This window comes from Podarcis cretensis (assembly GCF_951804945.1).
Source record: "Podarcis cretensis genome assembly, chromosome: 7".
NCBI classification, from domain to species: domain Eukaryota; kingdom Metazoa; phylum Chordata; class Lepidosauria; order Squamata; family Lacertidae; genus Podarcis; species Podarcis cretensis.
The window spans coordinates 15,262,382-15,283,413 of NC_137176.1; the positions used below are offsets into that span (position 1 = coordinate 15,262,382).

At 45.1% G+C, this 21,032-nt stretch overlaps 1 protein-coding gene and 1 long non-coding RNA gene across 3 annotated transcripts in view; one reads left to right on the top strand and one right to left on the bottom strand.

The window, feature by feature from the left end:
- Positions 1 to 1,205, bottom strand: part of LOC307220949 — a 127,282-nt gene extending 126,077 nt beyond the window's left edge. Inside the window, exon 1 of the long non-coding RNA XR_013841191.1 lies at positions 955 to 1,205. This is a non-coding gene — a long non-coding RNA (uncharacterized lncRNA). The remainder of the gene's footprint in view (positions 1 to 954) is intronic.
- The window catches only part of ANKH (ANKH inorganic pyrophosphate transport regulator), a 129,092-nt gene that overhangs the window by 4,110 nt on the left and 103,950 nt on the right, over positions 1 to 21,032 (top strand). Inside the window, exon 1 of one of the 2 annotated variants that reach the window (XM_079985022.1) lies at positions 6,798 to 7,009. The exons of the other annotated variant lie outside the window; for it this stretch is intronic. The gene's annotated coding sequence lies outside the window, so the exon portion shown is untranslated. Of the gene's footprint in view, positions 1 to 6,797; positions 7,010 to 21,032 lie in introns of those variants that run through there. 2 annotated transcript variants of the gene reach the window in all.

Below are 21,032 nucleotides of genomic sequence, written 5' to 3' on the forward strand. Positions count from 1 at the left end.
TTTCTCCATAATCCAGCGCATGTTTGCAATTTGGTCTCTGGTTCCTCTGCCTCTTCTAAATCCAGCTTGCACTTCTGGGAGTTCTCGGTCCACATACTGCTTGAGCCTTCCTTGTAGAATTTTAAGCATAACCTTGCTAGCGTGAGAAATTAGTGCAATTGTGCGATAGTTGGAGCATTCTTTGGCACTGCCCTTCTTTGGGATTGGGATGTAGACTGATCTTCTCCAATCTTCTGGCCACTGCTGAGTTTTCCAAACTTGCTGGCATATTGAGTGTAGCACCTTAACAGCATCATCTTTTAAAATTTTAAATAGTTCAGCTGGAATACCATCACTTCCACTGGCCTTGTTATTTGCAGTGCTTTCTAAGGCCCATTTGACTTCACTCTCCAGGATGTCTGGCTCAAGGTCAGCAACCACACTACCTGGGGTATATGAGACATCCGTTTCTTTCTGGTATAATTCCTCTGTGTATTCTTGCCACCTCTTCTTGATGTCTTCTGCTTCTGTTAGGTCCTTTCCACTTTTGTCCTTTATTATGGAAATCTTTGTATGAAATGTTCCTTTCATATCTCCAATTTTCTTGAACAGATCTCTGGTTCTTCCCATTCTATTGCTTTCCTCTATTTCTTTGCATTGCTTGTTTAAGAAGGTCTTCTTGTCTCTCCTTGCTATTCTTTGGAAATCTGCATTCAATTTCCTGTATGTTTCACGATCTCCCTTGCATTTTGCTTGCCTTCTCTCCCCCGCTATTTGTAAGGCCTCATTGGACAGCCACTTTGCTTTCTTGCATTTCCTTTTCATTGGGATGGTTTTCGTTGCTGCCTCCTGTATAATGTTACGAGCCTCCATCCATAGTTCTTCAGGCACTCTGTCCACCAAATCTAAATCCTTAAACCTGTTCCTCACTTCCACTGTGTATTCATAAGGGATTTGACTTAGATTGTATCTTACCGGCCCAGTGGTTTTTCCTACTTTCTTCAGTTTAAGCTTGAATTTTGCTATAAGAAGCTGATGATCTGAGCCACAGTCAGCTCCAGGTCTTGTTTTTGCTGACTGTATAGAGCTTCTCCATCTTTGGCTGCAGAGAATATAATCAATCTGATTTCGATGCTGCCCATCTGGTGATGTCCATGTGTAGAGTCGTCTCTTGTGTTGTTGGAAAAGCGTGTTTGTGATGACCAGCTTGTTCTCTTGACAGAACTCTATTAGCCTTTGCCCTGCTTCGTTTTGATCTCCAAGGCCAAACTTGCCAGTTGTTCCTTTTATCTCTTGACTCCCTACTTTAGCATTCCAATCCCCTATAATGAGAAGAACATCCTTCTTTGGTGTCACTTCTATAAGGTGTTGTAAGTCTTCATAGAATTGGTCAATTTCAGTTTCTTCAGCACCAGTAGTTGGTGCATGTATTACATACTTAAGAGCACAATATTGTACTCCACATTAAGTCACCTAGTGGTGACTCCTTATCAGTTCATGCAGGCCAGCTGCTGCCCTTCTGAGTTCATCATCTCACAGTGCAATCCTATAGAGATATACTCAGAAGCAAGCTCTGTTGAATTTAATGGGGCTTACTCTCAAGAAAGGATTGTACTCAACAGTATGCAGTATGAATGAGAAACTGCTTCCCTTCCTTTTTAAGGGTGCATTGAAAATGGAAAGCGTAGTTGCAAAATGGTAGTTATAGGGTGCTGATGTGTAACTAATTTGTGTTAACTGATCTTGAGTTTTCTTGGAGGAGGAAGAAGATGTATCTTTGACTACAGGACACTCTTCATAGCATCATAGTGGGAGTTAATGGGGATTATGGGCTGGGATGGAAATAGCAATGTGATATGTACAGTATATGGTTTTTACATGTGGCTTCTTACACTTAAGACTTTCAGCCAGCTGTTATTATACAGAATATACACAAACCTATTTTTACTGTTTGTAGACTCGAATAATCATTTATCTCATTCTCTGCCTCCCCAACTGAACATAATAAAGATGCTTGAAAGGGAAGCAAGGCATGCAAAGTTAAAAAAGTACAGTACATTTTTCTCTTCTAAATCTATTAGGTAGATAATGGCCTCATATAACAATTCCACTTCAACCATAACATCTTACTGGGGTACCTGGGAGACTGTTACAGTGACCCAACAATCCAAGGTTTAGTTTTAAGCTTGTTGCTCCCCAAAGTACCATTGTCAGATCCAAGTGAGCAATTGGTTGAATTGGAGAAGCATTTGTCTTCTGTGCCTACTCTGTTCTTAATCCCTTTTCCCATTCTGCTTGGCGAAAAGGTCCTTTCCAACAATACTCGCAACAGCAACAGATGGGGATCCAGTAAAAATATCAGTATATTCCAACTGGGTTTATTCTATAAGAACAACCAAAAAAATAAAAATATCAAAATCTCCCAATCAAGAGAGATTTTTTTTTTAATTCATAACCTTTTAGTGCCTTCTGGTTTCTTGCAAATTTACTGAAGCAGAGCTAACTAGGAAGCCATAGCCAGCCCCATCTGCACTTCTGAAAGCGTTGCAAATGAATTAGGCATAATTGGCTCAAAGTGTGACCAACCCACACTCCTGAGTTATCAGTCGCTTCTTTCAAGAATCGCTTTGCAGAGCAAGGTCCACCTAATTCAGTTTTATGTTGCCAGTGGTGGCAGCCAGATACTTGTAAGTGCTAAGTACTGGGTCATTGTTCTTTGTCCTCAGTATCTAGTGCAGTCATACCTCGGGTTGCGAACGTGATCCGTACGGGAGGCACGTTCGCAACCTGCGCAATTCAGCGCTTCTGTGCATGTGCAAAGCGCGATTTAGTGTTTCTGCGCATGCAGGAACCCGGAAGTAACCCGTTCTGGTACTTCCGGGTTCAGTGTGGGCCGTAACCCAAAAACGCGCAACCCGCAGCATTCGCAACCCGAGGTATGACTGTACAGTGGTACCTCGGGTTAAGAACTTAATTCGTTCTGGAGGTCCGTTCTTAACCTGAAACTGTTCTCAACCTGAGACACCACTTTAGCTAATGGGGCTTCCTGCTGCCGCCGTGCGGCGGCGGCGTGATTTCTGTTCTCATCCTGAAGCAAAGTTCTTAACCCGAGGTACTATTTCTGGGTTAGCGGAGTCTGCAACCTGCAGCATCTGTAACCCAAGGTACCACTGTATTTAGAGGTATACTGCCTCTGTTCTGTGTAGCTATGGGGGTGGGGGGGGCTGATAGCTCTTTGTTTAAAGGTAAAGGTACCCCTACCCGTACGGGCCAGTCTTGACAGACTCGGGGGTTGTGCGCCCATCTCACTTAAGAGGCCAGGGGCCAGCGCTGTCCGGAGACACTTCCGGGTCACGTGGCCAGCGTGACATCGCTGCTCTGGCGAGCCAGAGCCGCACACGGAAACGCCGTTTACCTTCCCGCTGGTAAGCGGTCCCTATTTATCTACTTGCACCCGGAGGTGCTTTCGAACTGCTAGGTTGGCAGGCGCTGGGACCGAGCAGTGGGAGCGCACCCCGCCGCAGGGATTCGAACAGCCGACCTTTCGATCGGCAAGCCCTAGGCGCTGAGGTTTTAACCCACAGCGCCACCTGCGTCCCTAGCTCTTTGTTTAAAGCCACCTAAACTGGCAGCAATAGCCAATAAATTTCATAGTTGTGTGTTGAACTACAGTTCTTTTTGGCTACAGCATATAAAAAACAAGTGTTAGAAACTCAGCTATCTATTATAACCCCCAAATGGCACTTTAAACCTAGTTTACGGTCGCCACAATGTAATGTCTAGGTGCTGTTTTTCTTTTGCAATGGAGTTTATTATTATTATTATTATTATTATTATTATTATTATTTACTATCATTCATATCATTTCTACACCGCTTTATATTTTAAAGAACAAATTTCAGAACGGTTTACAACCCATTTAAACCATCAAATAAAGCAATCCGGAATAAAACAAATTCAAGCTTCAAGGAAGAATATTTCAGACCCTCCTTCTCTTAAGTAACATCTTGCTTTCCCCGGTTGCAAACCTGACATCCGTAGATCTCCAGGTAGTTGCAGTTGGACCCACACCAGTCACAAAATGCACCCAGCACCTGGCTAATTTATAATACTGTCAAACACATACCTGAGACTGCAAGTGCTGCAGGCTTATTGGAGGTGGTTATAACAATTGGGGCAGTAGTTTTGATGTGTTGAGAGTAGCATAGTATGTGCAAGTGCAACCAAATAATGTTTGTTCTATACCTTCTCAAATACAGTACCGACACATGTAAGGACAATGTTGGCAGCCAGTGCCTCTACCTGTGATTGGTAGTATTCTTACTTAGGCAGAATTACTCTATATTAGGAATTCCTTCGGTAGAATTTAAGTCTACTACACCATTGTACTGTGACTTATTTAACAGAGTAAAATAAACAAGGCCATTGTGTGATAGCTAGCCAGCTATATGAGCTAGCTACTTTTTATAGAATCATAGAATTGTAGAGTTATTATTATTGCAAATGAATTAGGCATAATTGGCTCAGAGTGTGACCAACCCACACTCCTGGGTTATCAGTCACTTCTTACAAGAATCGCTTTGCAGAGCAAGGTCCACCTAATTCAGTTTTATGTTGCCATACTTGTAAGTGCTAGAATTTAAATAGAATTTAAGCCTACTATACCATTGTACTGTGCCTTATTTAACAGAGTAAAATAAACAAGGCCATTGTATGATAGCTAGCCAGCTATATGAGCTAGCTGTTTTTCATAGAATCATAGTTATTATTATTATTTATTGAATTTACCGTATATACCAGCCTATACCCGGGGGTCTCTGTTGGAAGAGGCCCTGAGAATCCTTTAGTTCAACCTTGTACAATGCAGGAATATGTAGCTTCCCCTTACAGGGATCAAACTTGCAACCTTGGCATTATCTGCGCCACACTCTAACCAACTGAGCTATCTTGTGCGCCCTTGTGGGGAATGCGCTTCTAAATAATCCCTGAAATAAAAACAAATTTGCGTATTCCCACCCACCCCAGATTCTCAAGGCCTATTTTCTCATCGGAGTGTCTGATATGGTAAATGCCCATTGTCACTACCTACCATAGCAGAAAGCACATACACACATTTTTTATTTATTTTTTTACTGTCATGGGCCAGGAACAACAACAAGAAGCCTCGTGATACTGAGTTGTGACTATAGTCTCACGGGTGGTTGCATGTTTAGAAATCTGAGGTCCGGTTATTCAGTTGACTCTAGAGTTTTAGCACTGATCCGTCCTGAATAAATAGGACCAGCTCTCGGCTTGAGGGGCACCTGTCCACTATACAGGGGTGTCCCAGGCAGCCATAATGGGTGGTGGCTCTATGTTGGGCCTTTCAAAGCATTTTAGGGAAGCTAAATAGGAGGCCCATAGGTGCCCCATTTGAGAGTCACGTATCGGCAACAGTAAGGCCCAATCAGAAGTAGGAGGCCTAAGCAGCTGCCCCAAAATGGCAGGCATTGCTATGGACCAGGCATGTCCAAAGTCCATTTCAGGGGCCTACTAATCCAGCCTGCTGGTCCATTTAATCCAGCCCCTGTGGCAGTTTATTTCCTGGGTTAAAATCCTTAAAAAAAAAAAAAAAACCTCAACAACTCCAAACCTAAAAGAAGCTCAACAACATCAATCCTAAAAAAAAGCTCAACAACAACTTCAATCCTAAAAAAAAGGTCAATAACTTTGGTCGGCCCCCACAGCCCTTCACTTCATCAAATCTGGCCCTCTTTGCAAAAAGCTTGGACACCACTGCTGTAGACCTTGTAAATAAATGACACATTTGAGGAGGGATAGTGCGGGGAGGGAAATGTTCGGCGATAATAAGAGTATTCAAAATGGCAAAAGGCCCAAGGAAGAAAGCTCAAAATAATCCTCTGCTATTAGTTTTGGACATGACAGTGTGTGAATCACAGAATCATAGAACTGTAGCGTTAGAAGGGACCACGGGGTTCATCTGTAATAATAAGAATTTGATAATAATTTATTATTTATACCCCACCCATCTGGCTGGGTTTCCCCAGCCACTCTGGGCGGCTCCCAACAGAATATTAAAAACACGATAAAACATCAAACATTAAATGCAGGCATCTTTTGACCAATGTGGGGCCCAGACCTATGACCCCCCAAAGTCTCATGCTCTACTGACTATGTCAGATAATTATTTTTTTTTAAAAAAAATAGCATATATAGTATTACATTTTGGTATGCCTACTTTAAAACAGTGGCTGATAACTTTTCAACTTAAACCGATTAAGGGCAGAGACTTAAGAAGGGTTACTTTGGAAGCAAGGCCTGTTTACATTATTTGAGGCTTGCTTCTAAATAAATGTGGTTAGAACCGGGCTACAAAAGTTTCTTACCTTAGCGTGTATCTGAATTCAGCTTTTTTCATTTTGGATGCGGAAGGATTATCTGTTAACTTGAAAACTTCTGTATCCTTTCCCCTGCCAGATGTTGATTTAACAAAGAGAGGATTTTAACTGTACAGAAAGCACACTTGGTGTTGTGTGAGAGAGTGTGTCACAATTTTCTATTGTGATGACATCAGCATATTGTGATGACATGGGTATATTGCAATGATGTAACAATCAACATCCCAGAAGAAAAAGTTGAAGAAAAGGTTGAAGCCTTCAAACCTTTCAGTGTAAAAGGAAACATGGAAATAATTTCAAATAACTGTAAAATGACTTTATTCCACTTGCGTTGTGCCAGTTTGGAATAATTCTTAAGAAGGTGCACTGGAATGAATCCAGCAGTAGCTGAAATATTAGTATTTGGCTCATACATAACTGAACGCCGAGAAATGTGAGCTTTTTGGAGAAATATTGCTGGCTTAGCTGCAGTGGAAGACAGCTGAATGTTTCGTTAGGTCAGATTGCTTAGTTTTCCAGTTTTTCTGAATAAGGAGAGTGGAGAATGTGACAGAATGAGCGGATATTTTGAAAGGGACCTGAGAGATGGAGCAGCCACCAAGAAAATCTACCTGACTCCCTGACAGGGCAAAGTAAGTGAAAATGTATCAAATGACTGCATCTGGCCTGTTTGTTGATTATGAATTCTACACAGGGACGGTCACTTGGAGATTTACTCCAAACAGCCATGGGTAAAATGGCCACTTGTTTGGTTTTTAAATGGCTGTTGGGTTTAGTGACTATCTGACTTTTAGAAGACATCTGAAGGCAGCGCTGTTTAGGGAAGTTTTTAATGTTTGATGCTTTGTTGTATTTTTAATATTTTGTTGGAAGCTGCCCAGAGTGGCTGGGGAAACCCAGTCAGATGGGCGAGGTACAAATAATAAATTATTATTATATTATTATAGTGAGGTATTATTTGGCTGATTGAGGTTTCCTTCTGGCTTCCCACTACTAATCTGGTTGCTGTCTTTCCTGTGGACACATTCAGATCACAAGTGCTTTGCCATTTGTTCGATTCCTTCGCAAAACAGGGATTTATGCCTCAAGGGTGCGGGCGGCAACCATTTTGCGTGGGGCCTTCTGTTCCTGGCCCCCGCGTGCGTCAGCAGAGCTCACTTTAGCCCTCCCTATCCTGCTTTCTCCGGGGTCCAAATGGACCCTCACGTTGGAGGTCACTCGCCATTTCTGAGGGGCACAAAATGGCCTCCCTCTTGTATAAAGTGCCAAGTCCCATGGGGAGTTGCTCTCAGGCAAGTATATACAGTGGTACCTCTAGCTGCGAACACAATCTGTTCTGGGGTGCCGTTTGCACCCTGAAAAGTCTGCAACTAGAATTGCACTTCTGCGCAAGTGCGGAGCGCGATAGAACGCTTCTGTGCATGTACAAAGCGCGCAGAACGCTTCTGCGCACACATGTGCGGGGGAACCCGGAAGTATACAGTTTCGGGTTTGCTGCATTCGCAAGCTGAAAAGACGCAACATGAACCAAACACAGTATTAGGTATGGCTGTACAGTCATACCTCGGGTTGAAGTACCTTCGGGATAAGTATTTTCAGGTTGCATGCTGTGGCGACCCGGAAGTAACGGAGTGCGTTACTTCCGGGTTTCGCTGCATGCGCAGACGGTCAAAATGACGTCACGCGCATGCGCAGAACCGGCGACCCGCGGACGTGGGTTGCGTTCGTTTTTGGATGCGAACGGGGCTCTGGAATGGATCCCGTTTGTATCCAGCGCTACCACTGTACAGGATTGCAGCCCTTAACAGTTGTTATAAGAAAACCTTCTTTCTTTCCCTTATGGGGTATCCAAGAGCCCGTACAGAGTCCTTAAGTGGGTTCCCTATCGGTAGGAGAAAATAACAGAGGCCAACCAAAGTATATTGAGAAGCAAAGCAGCTAGTAAGCGTGATCTTTATTCAAGGAACTGTTGCGAAAGGGTCCCCACTCCCCACACCCAGGAAGGAGGAGAACCCTGAACAATGGTGCACATGCGCTTGTATAGACTTTTGAAATTGCCCACCCTGTAGCCGAAGGACCCCCCCAACCCCCCCCCCCCCCCCGGTCATACATACATCACAAAAGGAGGCGATCTATGGCAGAAATCCTGTCTGTCAGGATATCTGATAATGGTCGCTGATTGTATTACCTGGGCAGCCTGGCCATTCTTTTGTGATGGTTAATACTTTAGTTCCTGAGTCCAGGTAATAGGCTCAACCTATTCATACACAAATATGCCCATAAGACAGGATTTGCAAGCAAAAAGACAATGGGAAGGCTTTCCCTCCATTTGCCTCCCTTACAGCAGAGGAATATTTGAGGTCATTGGGAGAGTCAAAATGGCTTCAGGATTGCTCTCCCATACTATTTCAGACGCGTGGTTCATATATTTAGATATGTGTGCATTTATGAATATTCTGTATTTGAGACCTTAGAATTCTTATAACACAGTCGTCATGTACCCGATGCACATGATGTCACATACAGGCACAGATTGTGCGTGACGTCAGCCCCATGTCGGGCGCAACTCTGCGCCTGTGTATATGTGTGTGTTTGTTTCTTGGCGCATGTCCATGCACGTTGACGGGTAAGAAGAGGATAAAATCATAACATATAAGGATCCCCCAAAAGCAGTGGATTTTTTTTAAAAAAAATTGCTGTATGTAAAACTGAAAAATTGAAATATATATTTTTAAAAAAAAAAGAGAAAAAGAAAAACTTTTTTATTTGATGGGGTTTTCTGGCCAGTTTGATACCACTGATGATTCGGCTCAGGATAAGAGAAATCTCTCCCCTCAGTTATATAGTGAATTTGGTTAAGCGATGCCCCATAGCAGAAACACCCTCACAAACATTTGGACAAAAACAGCATACAATGATGTTGTTATTACAATTTTATTAAGAAACCTTACGCATAATTTTTTAATGAACGTTTCCTTGGCTGGTTCCTCCCCTCCCCTTCCCACATTTATGGGACGAAACATCTTAGTGTCTCTTCTTCTCTCAGTAGATTTATAGGATGCAGGTGTAATTGGACATGTTAATGTGCATTCTGTATAATACAAAGTAGTAATTAGAATTGTAAAGTGTTCTGGTGGCGGAGCATTAACCTGAATTTTATAACATGACATTAGGAGTGGCTTAATAGTCATAATTTAATATCCCCTGCCAAAAAACCCCACACACACCAGGGTTCTGTATGGTGCCTTACAGATTCCTCTAATCCAGTAATTTCCAAATTTCGAACTGTTGTAAAAGCACCGCTCTTCCCTTGCAGTAATATAAGGCTTGTGAACTGATAGTATCCTAACATCATTGGTTGTTCTGGCTTCTTACAAACATCCTCTACTTGGGTATGGTTGTGGTGGTTGTTATTTAAATTTCTATCCTGCCCTTCCTTCCAGGTGAGCCCAGAGTGGCAAAAAAACAACAACAAAGCAGTGAAAATACGATTAAAATAAAAACACACTTAAAAACAAGCCACATACTCTTCCGGCTAATTATTTAATGTTTTAAAATTCCTCCTGTATGTTGAAACAAACACACTCCACCGGGGAGGTAAAGGTAAAGGGACCTCTGACCATTAGGTCCAGTCGTGGCCAACTCTAGGGTTGCGGCACTCATCTCGCTTTATTGGCCGAGGGAGCCGGCGTACAGCTTCCGGTTCATGTGGCCAGCATGACTAAGCCGCTTCTGGCGAACCAGAGCAGCGCACGGAAACGCCGTTTACCTTCCCGCCGGAGCAGTACCTATTTATCTACTTGCACTTTGATGTGCTTTCGAACTGCTAGGCTGGCAGGAGCAGGGACCGAGCAACGGGAACTCAACCCGTCACGGGGATTTGAACCACCGACCTTCTGATCGGCAAGTCCTAGACTCTGTGGTTTAACCCACAGCGCCACCGGGGAGAGCATTCTGCAAACCTTGTATTGCCGCTGAGGAGGGGTCCTGTTGGATTTCAACACCAGATTTCAGCTTTCTATGCGCAGACATGTAGGAGACTCTTGTATCTCTGTGTGAGTCAGTGTTCTGGGCTTGCCTCCTATCAGTCAAGATGCATGCCTAGATTAGTTACTCATTAGAGCCACAGGGGATTGGCTCCTGAAGGTGTGCAGTTTTTTAACACTTATCTAAAAGCACATATTTCAGAATTTGAAACGTGTCCAGGTTTCATGCAGTGTGCCTCAACCTTTTGCAAATCGAAGTCGCTGCCAGCAGCAATGATGTTTTGTTTTGTTATAGTTAAGGTCACTTGCGGAGCTTTATTGATATTTTTTAACATTTCCTGTGGCTTCCTTAGAGCTGTTTCTTTGTCTCTCCGAACAAGCTAACGAACTCTGCAGTTTCTCATTGCAATCCTCCGAGGAGCTCCGTGTTCCTTGCCATCTTATCCTTTGAAATAGTGAAATGGGACTTTTTGTTAATGTGCAACTAGGTCACTAGATTACATTTCTTTTGGGCCGCTTGTAACGTTACATTCTGTTGCTATGTCTTCTGATAACGTGGGCGGCAATCTAAATTAGGCCATGGATAGGGGGAAAAAGAGAGATTGTGTCATGTAAACTGAGCTGAACTACTGGGGACACCAGGAGTTCTTGTGGAGTTCATCTTTTCTCTTGTTTTTTTCTAGATTAGGGGCTGTCTCCTCGTGATTTTTTAGTTTAGCTGTGAGAGCAAAACCCAACATGAACTTAACTGCATGGTAGTTCTCCCACTGAATGCAAGGTGTTCACCCCAAAAATGGCTGGGTGTGGTCCTTGATGTAGACTATAGAATGGGCAGCAGTGTTGTTGTTGTTGTTTAGTCGTTTAGTCGTGTCCGACTCTTCATGACCCCATGGACCAGAGCACACCAGGCACTCCTGTCTTCCACTGCCTCCTGCAGTTTGGTCAAACTCATGCTGGTACCTTTGAGAACACTATCCAACCATCCCGTCCTCTGTTGTCCCCTTCTCCTTGTGCCCTCCATCTTTCCCAACATCAGGGTCTTTTCCAGGGAGTCTTCTCTTCTCATGAGGTGGCCAAAGTACTGGAGTCTCAGCTTCAGGATCTGTCCTTCCAGTGAGCACTCAGGGCTGATTTCCTTCAGAATGGATACGTTTGATCTTCTTGCAGTCCATGGGACTCTCAAGAGTCTCCTCCAGCACCATAATTCAAAAGCATCAATTCTTCGGCAGCAGTGGTAGGATGCTGTAAACTTAACCTTTTGTCCCCACTTCAGTCCTGATTCAGATCAGACAACCCCCAACACCTGCAATTTGAATTGCAGTCTGTCTTTCTTTCTCCCAGTGCATGGGGGTCCTCATCTGGATTACAACCATAGCATGGGGCAAGGGCTTAAAGCCCCCTATCTGCCATGCTGTGGCTCACCTGGGATAGCTCAATTGGTAGAGCACAAGATGCTTAATCTCAGGGTTGTGGGTTTGAGTCCCACATTGGGCTAAAAAGATTCCTGCAATGCAGAGGGTTGGACTAGATCAGTGTTTCCCAACCTTGGGCTTCCAGCTGTTTTCAGACTACAATTCCCATCATCCCTGACCACTGGTCTTGCTAGCTAAGGATGATGGGTTGTAGTCCAAAAACAGCTGGAGGCCCAAGGTTGGGAAACGCTGGACTAGATGATCCTTGTGGTCTCTCCCAACTCCACAGTTCTGTGATTCTGTGAAGTTCAAGGCCCCTGTCTGGCAATTTGTGGGGAGTAACCCCCACTGCACTTAAGGGCAGAACTTCACGGTTCTGGCCTCTAACCCAGGCATCCCCAACCTTCGGCCCTCCAGATGTTTTGAGACTACAACTCCCATCATCCCTGACCACTGGTCATGTTAGCTAGGGATCATGGGAGTTGTAGGCCGAAACATCTGGAGGGCCGCAGGTTGGGGATGACTGCTCTAACCAAAGGTTCTAGAGTAACCCCTTTTCCTGCAAACTCTAGTTAGGTGCTTTTTCTGTAATAATATTCTGGGCCTACCCAACATGGTGCCCTCCATATGCTGTTGGATAACAAGTCATGCTAATTTAGTTGAGATCCTTGCAGTGTGTTGGACTAGATGACCCTTGGGATCCCTTCCGATTCTATGATTCTAAGTCCCATCAGCTCCACCCAGCTTAGCTGATTGTAATGGGTGATGGGAGTTGTCTCTTTAAATACACGCCCAACGTGAATGCCCTGGGCCAGATAGCAATAAATTGGTGCCTTACTCATGAATATGGAGGTGGGAACTGTCATTAGGTGTGTGTATGTTTGCTCACAGTTCATTTAGATGGCATTAAATAAAGAATTAGACTATCTATACCCATTACCCATAATGGCTAAATGGAACCTCAGTGTTCTAGGGCAGTATTGCTTTGAAGGTGACTAGAAGTGGGTTGTTGTATTCATGTTCAATTTAAAAGTTTCCCAGAAGGATCTGGTTGGCCCAGAACAGGGGTCAGCAAACTTTTTCAGGAGGGGGCCAGTCCACTGTCCCTCAGACCTTGTGGGGGGCCGGATTATATTTTTTTGGGGGGAGGAAATAAATGAATTCCTATGCCTCACAAATAACCCAGAGATGCATTTTGAATAAAAGCACACATTCTACTTATGTAAAAACACACTGATTCCTAGACCGTTTGCGGGCTGGATTTAGAATGCGATTGAGCCGGATCTGGCCCCTGGGCCTTAGTTTGCCTGCCCATGTCCTAGATGACCCCCAATCTCACCCAGCAGCGCCATTTGTGCCTTATGAAAAACAGGAAGCTCAGCTATTTATTCTATGACTTGCCCATATTCATGTCAGCTGGCCTAGGACTGTGACTTCTTAAGTCCTTTGGTCTGACAATAGATGGCCAATTTTAGTGCAGACCTGATTTAGGACATGGGGGAAAGCGCTAGGCAAACCTTTGTATTCTGCACCATATGTAGAAAATTCTGAGCCACAGAAGCTGCATAGCATGAGAATTATCAGGGAACTGTCCTTTCCGGGACTATTGTGAAGGCCAAGTAGGCCTTTCAAACCTCGCATGAAGTGTAATAACTGCTGTTCCAAAAATCCCCTAATCTCAATGGCTTATCACCACAACTATTTCTGTTGTCTTGACTCACCAGTTTAATTGGTATTTATGAAAACTGCTGACGTTCCATTGATAAAGGTTTGTGTGTGGAGTTGCCCTTCTGTTGGTGGAAGCGATTTTGATATTCAGCATGGAGGCCTCTGCTAAGAGAAGGGAGGAAGTCATTTTATCTGGACCCCCCCCTCCAAAAGAGTGTAAGGGGTAATTTTCAGAGGACTGCCCCCCCCCCAGAGCACCTGAGGGGAAGGACATTTGCATAAATTGCCTCCTCTCTTCAATTAGCACTGACCTTGCCACAAACAGGACTACTTCCACTCTCTGAAGGGAAACATTGGACACAGTCCAATGTTTCAGCTATCCCAAAGGACTTGGGATGGAATTAAACATTATTATCGGCAAATGTGTGGCCCATTGTACATGTACACTGATTCTTATTTGCAGATGCCTGCTATCCAGCAACTATAACTATATTTCTCCCACCCAGTCCCACACCTGATTTTGGAGCCGCACTAGAGGGGGAAACAATTTAGAATTGCCTGCTGGGCATTTGCAGTAGAAAATTGGTGAGTGGTTAACGCCCCCCCTGCTCTCTGCATATTGTAATAAACAAAATCTGCCCTTATTCCCTTATGGGGTACACAAGAGCCCTTGTAGGTTCTCCATCTGTAGGAGAAAATAACAGAGGCCAACCAGAGAATATTGAGAAGCAAAGAGCTAGTAAACGTGATCTTTATTCAACTATTGCAACAGGGTTCCCTCTCACAGACAGGAGAAAGGAGGAGGAACCCCTAACAAAAGCGTGCCTGCCCTTATATAGACATTTAAAGTTGCCCACCCTCAAGTCCATGACCACCCCCAGAAGCATCATACATACAACACAGAAAAGGCAGTCTACAACAGAAATCTGAGTGCGTTGTTTATTTCCTGTCTGGCAGGTTACCTGTTTAATGGTCACTTGACTGGATTACCAGGGAAGCCTGGCCAGTCTTTCGTAATGATAAATATTTAGTTCCTGAGCCAGGTCACAGGCTCACACCCTATTCATATCTTAAAGTGAGCCCTTAAGACAGGATTTCTGAAGAAAAAGACAATGGGCCTTTCCCACTTGGGCCTTGCAGAGAAATATTTGAGGTCAATTTGTTCAGGACTTTTTCTGTGGGGTTTCAGACATGTCGTTTATATATTTATGTACGTGCTTGCTTGTTACATTTATGAACATTTATTACACATAAATTTATTTATTTATTACACATCTAAGACGCGGGTGGCGCTGTGGGTTAAACCACAGAGCCTAGGATTTGCCGATCAGAAGGTCAGCGGTTCGAATCCCCGCGACAGGGTGAGCTCCCGTTGCTCGGTCCCTGCTCCTGCCAACCTAGCAGTTCGAAAGCACATCAAAGTGCAAGTAGATAAATAGGTACCGCTCCGGCGAGAAGGTAAATGGCGTTTCTGTGCGCTGCTCTGGTTCGCCAGAAGCGGCTTAGTCATGCTGGCCACATGACCCAGAAGCTGTACACCGGCTCAGGTAAAAAGGTAAAGGTACCCCTGCCCGTACGGGCCAGTCTTGACAGACTCTGGGGTTGTGCGCCCATCTCACTTAAGAGGCCAGGGGCCAGCGCTGTCCGGAGACACTTCCGGGTCACGTGGCCAGCGTGACATCGCTGCTCTGGCCAGAGCCAGAGCCAGAGCCGCACACGGAAACGCCGTTTACCTTCCCGCTGGTAAGCGGTCCCTATTTATCTACTTGCACCCGGAGGTGCTTTCGAACTGCTAGGTTGGCAGGCGCTGGTACCGAGCAGCGGGAGCGCACCCCGCCGCAGGGATTTGAACCGCCGACCTTTCGATCGGCAAGCCCTAGGCGCTGAGGCTTTAACCCGCAGCGCCACCTGCGTCCCTATGTACACTGGCTCACTTGGCCAATAAAGCGAGATGAGCTCAAATAATATTCTTAGCTAATGCTTCCTAATAGGGAAGGGAGGGATTTTGAGATGAGAAATTCCTCTGTTTATCCCTGCCCATTTCTTACCTTGCCCATCCTAGTGAGAAAATGACTGAAAACTGGCCATCCTGTTTGTTTAACAAAAGGGTGAAAGACTTTGATAGTGAGTCGTTATCTGACCATCTCTGTCTGCTATCTACATTCAGATCACTTGGCCATTGTGCTGATGGCTCCCATTGAGAAGTTGAGTAAACTGTATGTGGCAAAGCGTGTTCTCCTTCATGGAGAGCACGTGCTGCGGTGGGGGCCGCCAGAACACTCCAAAGTTGGGGGGCGGGCTAATTGATCGTTGGCCACTGATGCGATTGGGGCTTCCCTTGTTGTTGGGAAGAAGTTAATGTTGCCATTTATTGATTGACAGCCAGAAATAGTAAAACTTGCACGAGGTTAGGGCTTCCTCTTTTAGCCCGTGTATTGGATTGCCCGTCCCTCCCTCCCTAGAATAGGGTTGTTTGCTTTGACCTTGCTATGCCTGTCATGGGGTCGTCTGCTTTGGAGCGGGGGCCTGGTAGGAATTTTGTCCATCTGGCTGATTGGCTGGGGCCATTTGGTTTTTGCCTACTGCGTAGCAAATCGTCACAACTTTTAAGGTTCGCGGTTAGGCATTGGTTTATGGTTTGGTTGGTTGAGGGGCATGGATTGGCTGTGCCTGCCCCTCTAATCCTGCTGCTGCAAGGGATTCCGTTAAAGGAATTGGGAGCTAACTATTGCTTGTCCACTCTGTCAAGGGGGCTCGGGCCATAGCAATGAGCTCCTGGTTGCATTTGGGGTGAGGGCAGGTTCCCTGCTCCGCGTAACCCCCAAGTGTATTCCCCCATTCTGACTTTCGCATCGTGCGGAATGTCAGTCTGTCCCCCATGGTGGGGGCAGATAGTCGCAACCAATGCCTACGCAACCACTCACAAATTTTTATTTTAATAAAGTTGTGGCCAAAATTATGCCAAAAATCTTAAACAAAAATTTCTGTGTGATGTGTGAGTTATTGGGGTGGACCTGGGGACCTCAACACGCAACTAAATTTGCATGTGTTAATCTTCAGGTCAGATATGGGTGAACTCTGGATATGCCTGCATGCCTTTCAGGAGGAGACAGGAATCAGGATTGTTCCAGGGTCACCAAAGCTCATCATGGAGGGTCTTCTGTCATATTGGAATTATGCCAACCTTATTATTAATGCCATGAACTACAGAGATAAACCATATCATAAGTTCAGATTCACACACACCTCTTTACAGGAATATTCATCAGCTAATGAATGAATGGTGCTCAGATTACCATAACACACAATGGATTCTACAGAAGCAAAATATATTCAGAGTGGCACATAATTGGATTGCCCACCATTATCACCAGGTCCTGGGCCAGCTTTTGTGAAGTCATCATGGAAGATTGCAATTTACTTATTTTGATGGATGTTGGGAGCCCATACCTGTAGGTTTCCTCCTTGGAAACCACTCCATTTTCCTTCTTCTTTTGACTCTTACTTTGACTGGATTAATTCAGGTGCTTGATGGGGACTGTGTGTGTGTTGTGGTATGGTTTCACCTTATTAATACAGAGTTCCAGTGGTGTATGAAAGAGGATGGCTTGGAAAGGGTTTGCCAAGCATTCCCCACCAGCCCGGGAATAGAGCAACTGGAGGGGCTCTGTAAGCATGCTGTCTAGCTATGGATCTGTTTGCACAGCCAGATTGTTGACTAAGAAGAACTCTGCTGAACTGGACTAAAGGTCTATCTAGTGCATGGGTAGGCAAACTAAGGCCCGGGGGCCAGATCCGGCCCAATCGCCTTCTAAATCCAGCCCACGGACAGTCTGGGAATCCGCGTGTTTTTACATGAGTAGAATGTGTCCTTTTATTTAAAATGCATCTCTGGGTTATTTTGGGGGTGTACGAATTCGTTCATTCCTCCCCCACCCCAAATAAATTAAGACCGGGCCCCCACAAGATCTGAGGGATAGTGGACCCTGACTCCCTGCTGAAAAAGTTTGCTGGCCCCTGCTCTAGTGCATCATCCTGTTGTCCCCTAAAGCGTTCCTTGGAAGAGCATACACAGTGGATGACAAAAGTCGTCCATTCCTGGTGGTTCTCCAGCAACTGCTGTTCAGTACAGTGCTGTCTCTGAACCTGGAGATTCTTTTTTTGAGCCATCTTCATGCCCAATAGCCATTGATAGACCCATTTTCCAAGAATTTCCCTAATCCCTTTCCTAAAGCCATGTGAGCTAGCGGTCATCAGCACATCTTAGGACAGTAAATTGCATACAAGAATCATGTGTGTGGTGTGAGTTACTTTTGGTTGTTTGCCAGTTTGATCTTCTCACATTGCCTGTTTTTTTTTGTTTTGTTTGTTTGTTTCAAAAGGCTTGTTCCACAGGTTAGAACTGTGTATTATTAGTTTCCCTGGATGCTTTCCTTATCAGCATGATGCTGGCAACAGCTAAAAGTAGGGAGCAGGCAAACCACTGAAGGGAATCGGTTTGTGGTAAGAAGGAGCCTGGCAGAGATATCTAATACGTCTAATTGCAGACGTATGTAATCCTTGGATAGAAGTGCATGTTACGCAGCCGGTTATCCTTTTTAAACTTGCCACTGCTGCTTCTCTGCAAAGCAGCATCAGGGAAAGGAGCTATGTGGAAAAGGGAGCAGGACGAAGGATGTTGTTGTTTAGTTGTGTCCGACTCTTCGTGACCCCATGGACCAGAGCACGCCAGGCACTCCTGTCTTCCACTGCCTCCCGCAGTTTGGTCAGACTCATGCTGGTAGCTTTGAGAACACTATCCAACCATCTCTTCCTCTGTCGTCCCCTTCTCCTTGTGCCCTCCATTTTTCCCAACATCAGGGTCTTTTCCAGGGAGTCTTCTCTTCTCTTGAGGTGGCCAAAGTATTGGAGCCTCAGCTTCACGATCTGTACTTCCAGTGAGCACTCAGGGCTGATTTTCTTCAGAATTGATAGGTTTGATCTTCTTGCAGTCCATGGGACTCTCAAGAGTTTCCTCCAGCACCATAATTCAAAAGCGTCCATTCTTCGGCGACCAGCCTTCTTTATGGTCCAGCTCTCACTTCCATACATCACTACTGGGAAAACCATAGCTTTAACTATACGGACCTTTGTTGGCAAGGTGATGTCTCTGCTTTTTAAGATCCTAAGTTGGTCATTGCTTTTCTCCCAAGAAGCAGGTGTCTTTTAATTTTGTGACTCCTGTCACCATCTGCAGTGATCATGGAGCCCAAGAAAGTAAAATCTCTCACTGCCTCCATTTCTTCCCCTTCTATTTGCCAGGAGGTGATGGGCCCAGTGGCCATGATCTTCGTTTTTTTGATGTTGAGCTTCAGACCATATTTTGCTCTCTCCTCTTTCACCCTCATTAAAAGGTTCTTTAATTCCTCCTCACTTTCTGCCATCAAGGTTGTATCATTTTCTGCCTGCAACTTTACTCTCCCGTTGCTCTCCCATGGCCCACCCGGCAAGGGATCCAGACTAATGTTTCCTGCAACCCCAGCTAGGGGAAAAACAGTGTCATCCTATAGGACAAGACACCTTCTGTCACCTTCCTGGTTGCAAATCTTGCCTTGTAATGCCAGCTTGCAGAGGAGAAGGGGCGGGCAAGGTCTAAAGAGCAGAAGCTGCCTGGGAAACATTTGATTCCATCCGTGTGTGTGTGTGTGTGTGTTTGTGTGTACACATGCACTGCATTCCCTATCTCATTCACCTCGGTTATTTGCTTGCTCCATCATTCCAGCTGCTGCCAACATCTTATTGGTAAGGGAAGCCACTAGGGGAAAAACAACTGCTGGCTGGGCCTCTTCATACTTCTAATGCACTTAGCCTCCTATCTAGATGATGATGTTGTTGTTTTTTATCTCTTAACATATTTAGCATAACAGGTTGTTTCAACAGTTTTTTGGAGCCTTTGATCTTTAGCCTTCCTTTCAGAAGCTGAACGCATGGGGATTGATGCTAACCGACTGCGTTATTTATAGCTCTTTGAATCCTGGCCAACTAAAACGAGCGAAATTTCAGATATTATCTTGGGGTCTTGCAGAGCTGTCGGCCAAGGTTTCCCTTTTAAGCTGACCTTTATTCTTTCAGTTATAATCCTGGAGGTCCCTATCTATGGGGCCTGAGCAGCTAGCGACCCACTTATCTTAATGCAGACCACCCAATGTCTCAGAGACAGCGGAGTGCTCCTCTGGGGGCAAAGCCCAACTGCTGGAGAAGCACGGTGCCTGTTGTGGTTGCAGAGACTGGTAACCCATAACTGCTGCATCCTGCGTTGTTTTTGCTGTGTTAACAGCACTGAAGTTACCTCTCCAGGGCACAAGCCTGGGCGGTGTGTATGGGGTTGTTATCCTGCCCAGATGATAAGACCCCCCTCTCCGCCTCGCTGATGTGGCCCAAGAAAGCAAAGCAATATATTTGGCACCAGCTTGGCTGCAGGAGTTGCCGGAAGGAGGCTTACATGACACTATCCAATTATCTTAGAGACACCTCTCTAGATTTATGTAGTGTTTACTCCTCAGCCTTTTCTTCACCCACAGGTGTCCTGCAAAGCAGCAGGGACGTACCTTTCCTCGGGGTTTACTCCTGAAGCCTTTCTCACGAATGGGTATAGCCACAAGGCGCAGTGGAGGTTGGGGATCAGAGTTTTCCTTCATCTAGGTCATGGGTAGGCAAACTAAGGCCTGGGGCCAGATCCGGCCCAATCACCTTCTAAATCCGGCCTGTGGTCTGGGAATCAGCGTGTTTTTACATGAGTAGAATATGTGCTTTTATTTAAAATACATCTCTGGGTTATTTGTGGGGCATAGGAATTCATACATTTTTTTCTTCAAAATATAGTCCGGCCCCCCACAAGGTCTGAGGGACAGTGGACCGGCCCCCTGCTGAAAAAGGTTGCTGACCCCTGATCTTGGTGGACCAGCTTCCTAGGTTGACTAGCCCCAACTTCCGCTAACTTCCCTCAACTGCGCGGGCAGAAACTGCCTTCTTGACCGTCGGACCCACTGTTGGTCTTGTCTGCTCAATTTGCAAGAGCCTGTGTTCGCATGCAGGGGAAGTCCCTAACTCATCGATGGTTTGAGACCTATTGGCTACCCTCACCTGGTTTACCCGGTCAGTCAAAGCCGTTTCCTGGGGTATGGATGCTGTCACATGCTGACAGCTTCAAGGAGCCACAGGTGAGAGTTGAATACAGGGTGCAGATCAAAGGTGGACAAACTACCCCAGAAGGAGCATGACAGTTCCCCTACCAGAGGTACCCCATACCCTAGATACCAGATTAGGGACACAGGAGGCTTGTCACACGGTTTGACTGCATTTGGGGCTACAAAATTATATCTTAATCTGTTTGTCAATAATTGGGGAAATTGTAGGGCAGCTGTGTTCACTGAGTTGCAGTTCTTCCCTTCTACTTTCACAAAGCCTCGGCTGTCTTGTCCTTCATTCTAGTAAAAGAGTGCTGTTAACAAATAATAATCACAAAGTGAGATTTGCCATATTGAAACCTCTGGATTAGTGCTACTGAACTAGCATTATACAGTACACGGACCACCTAGCTTCCAGAGACA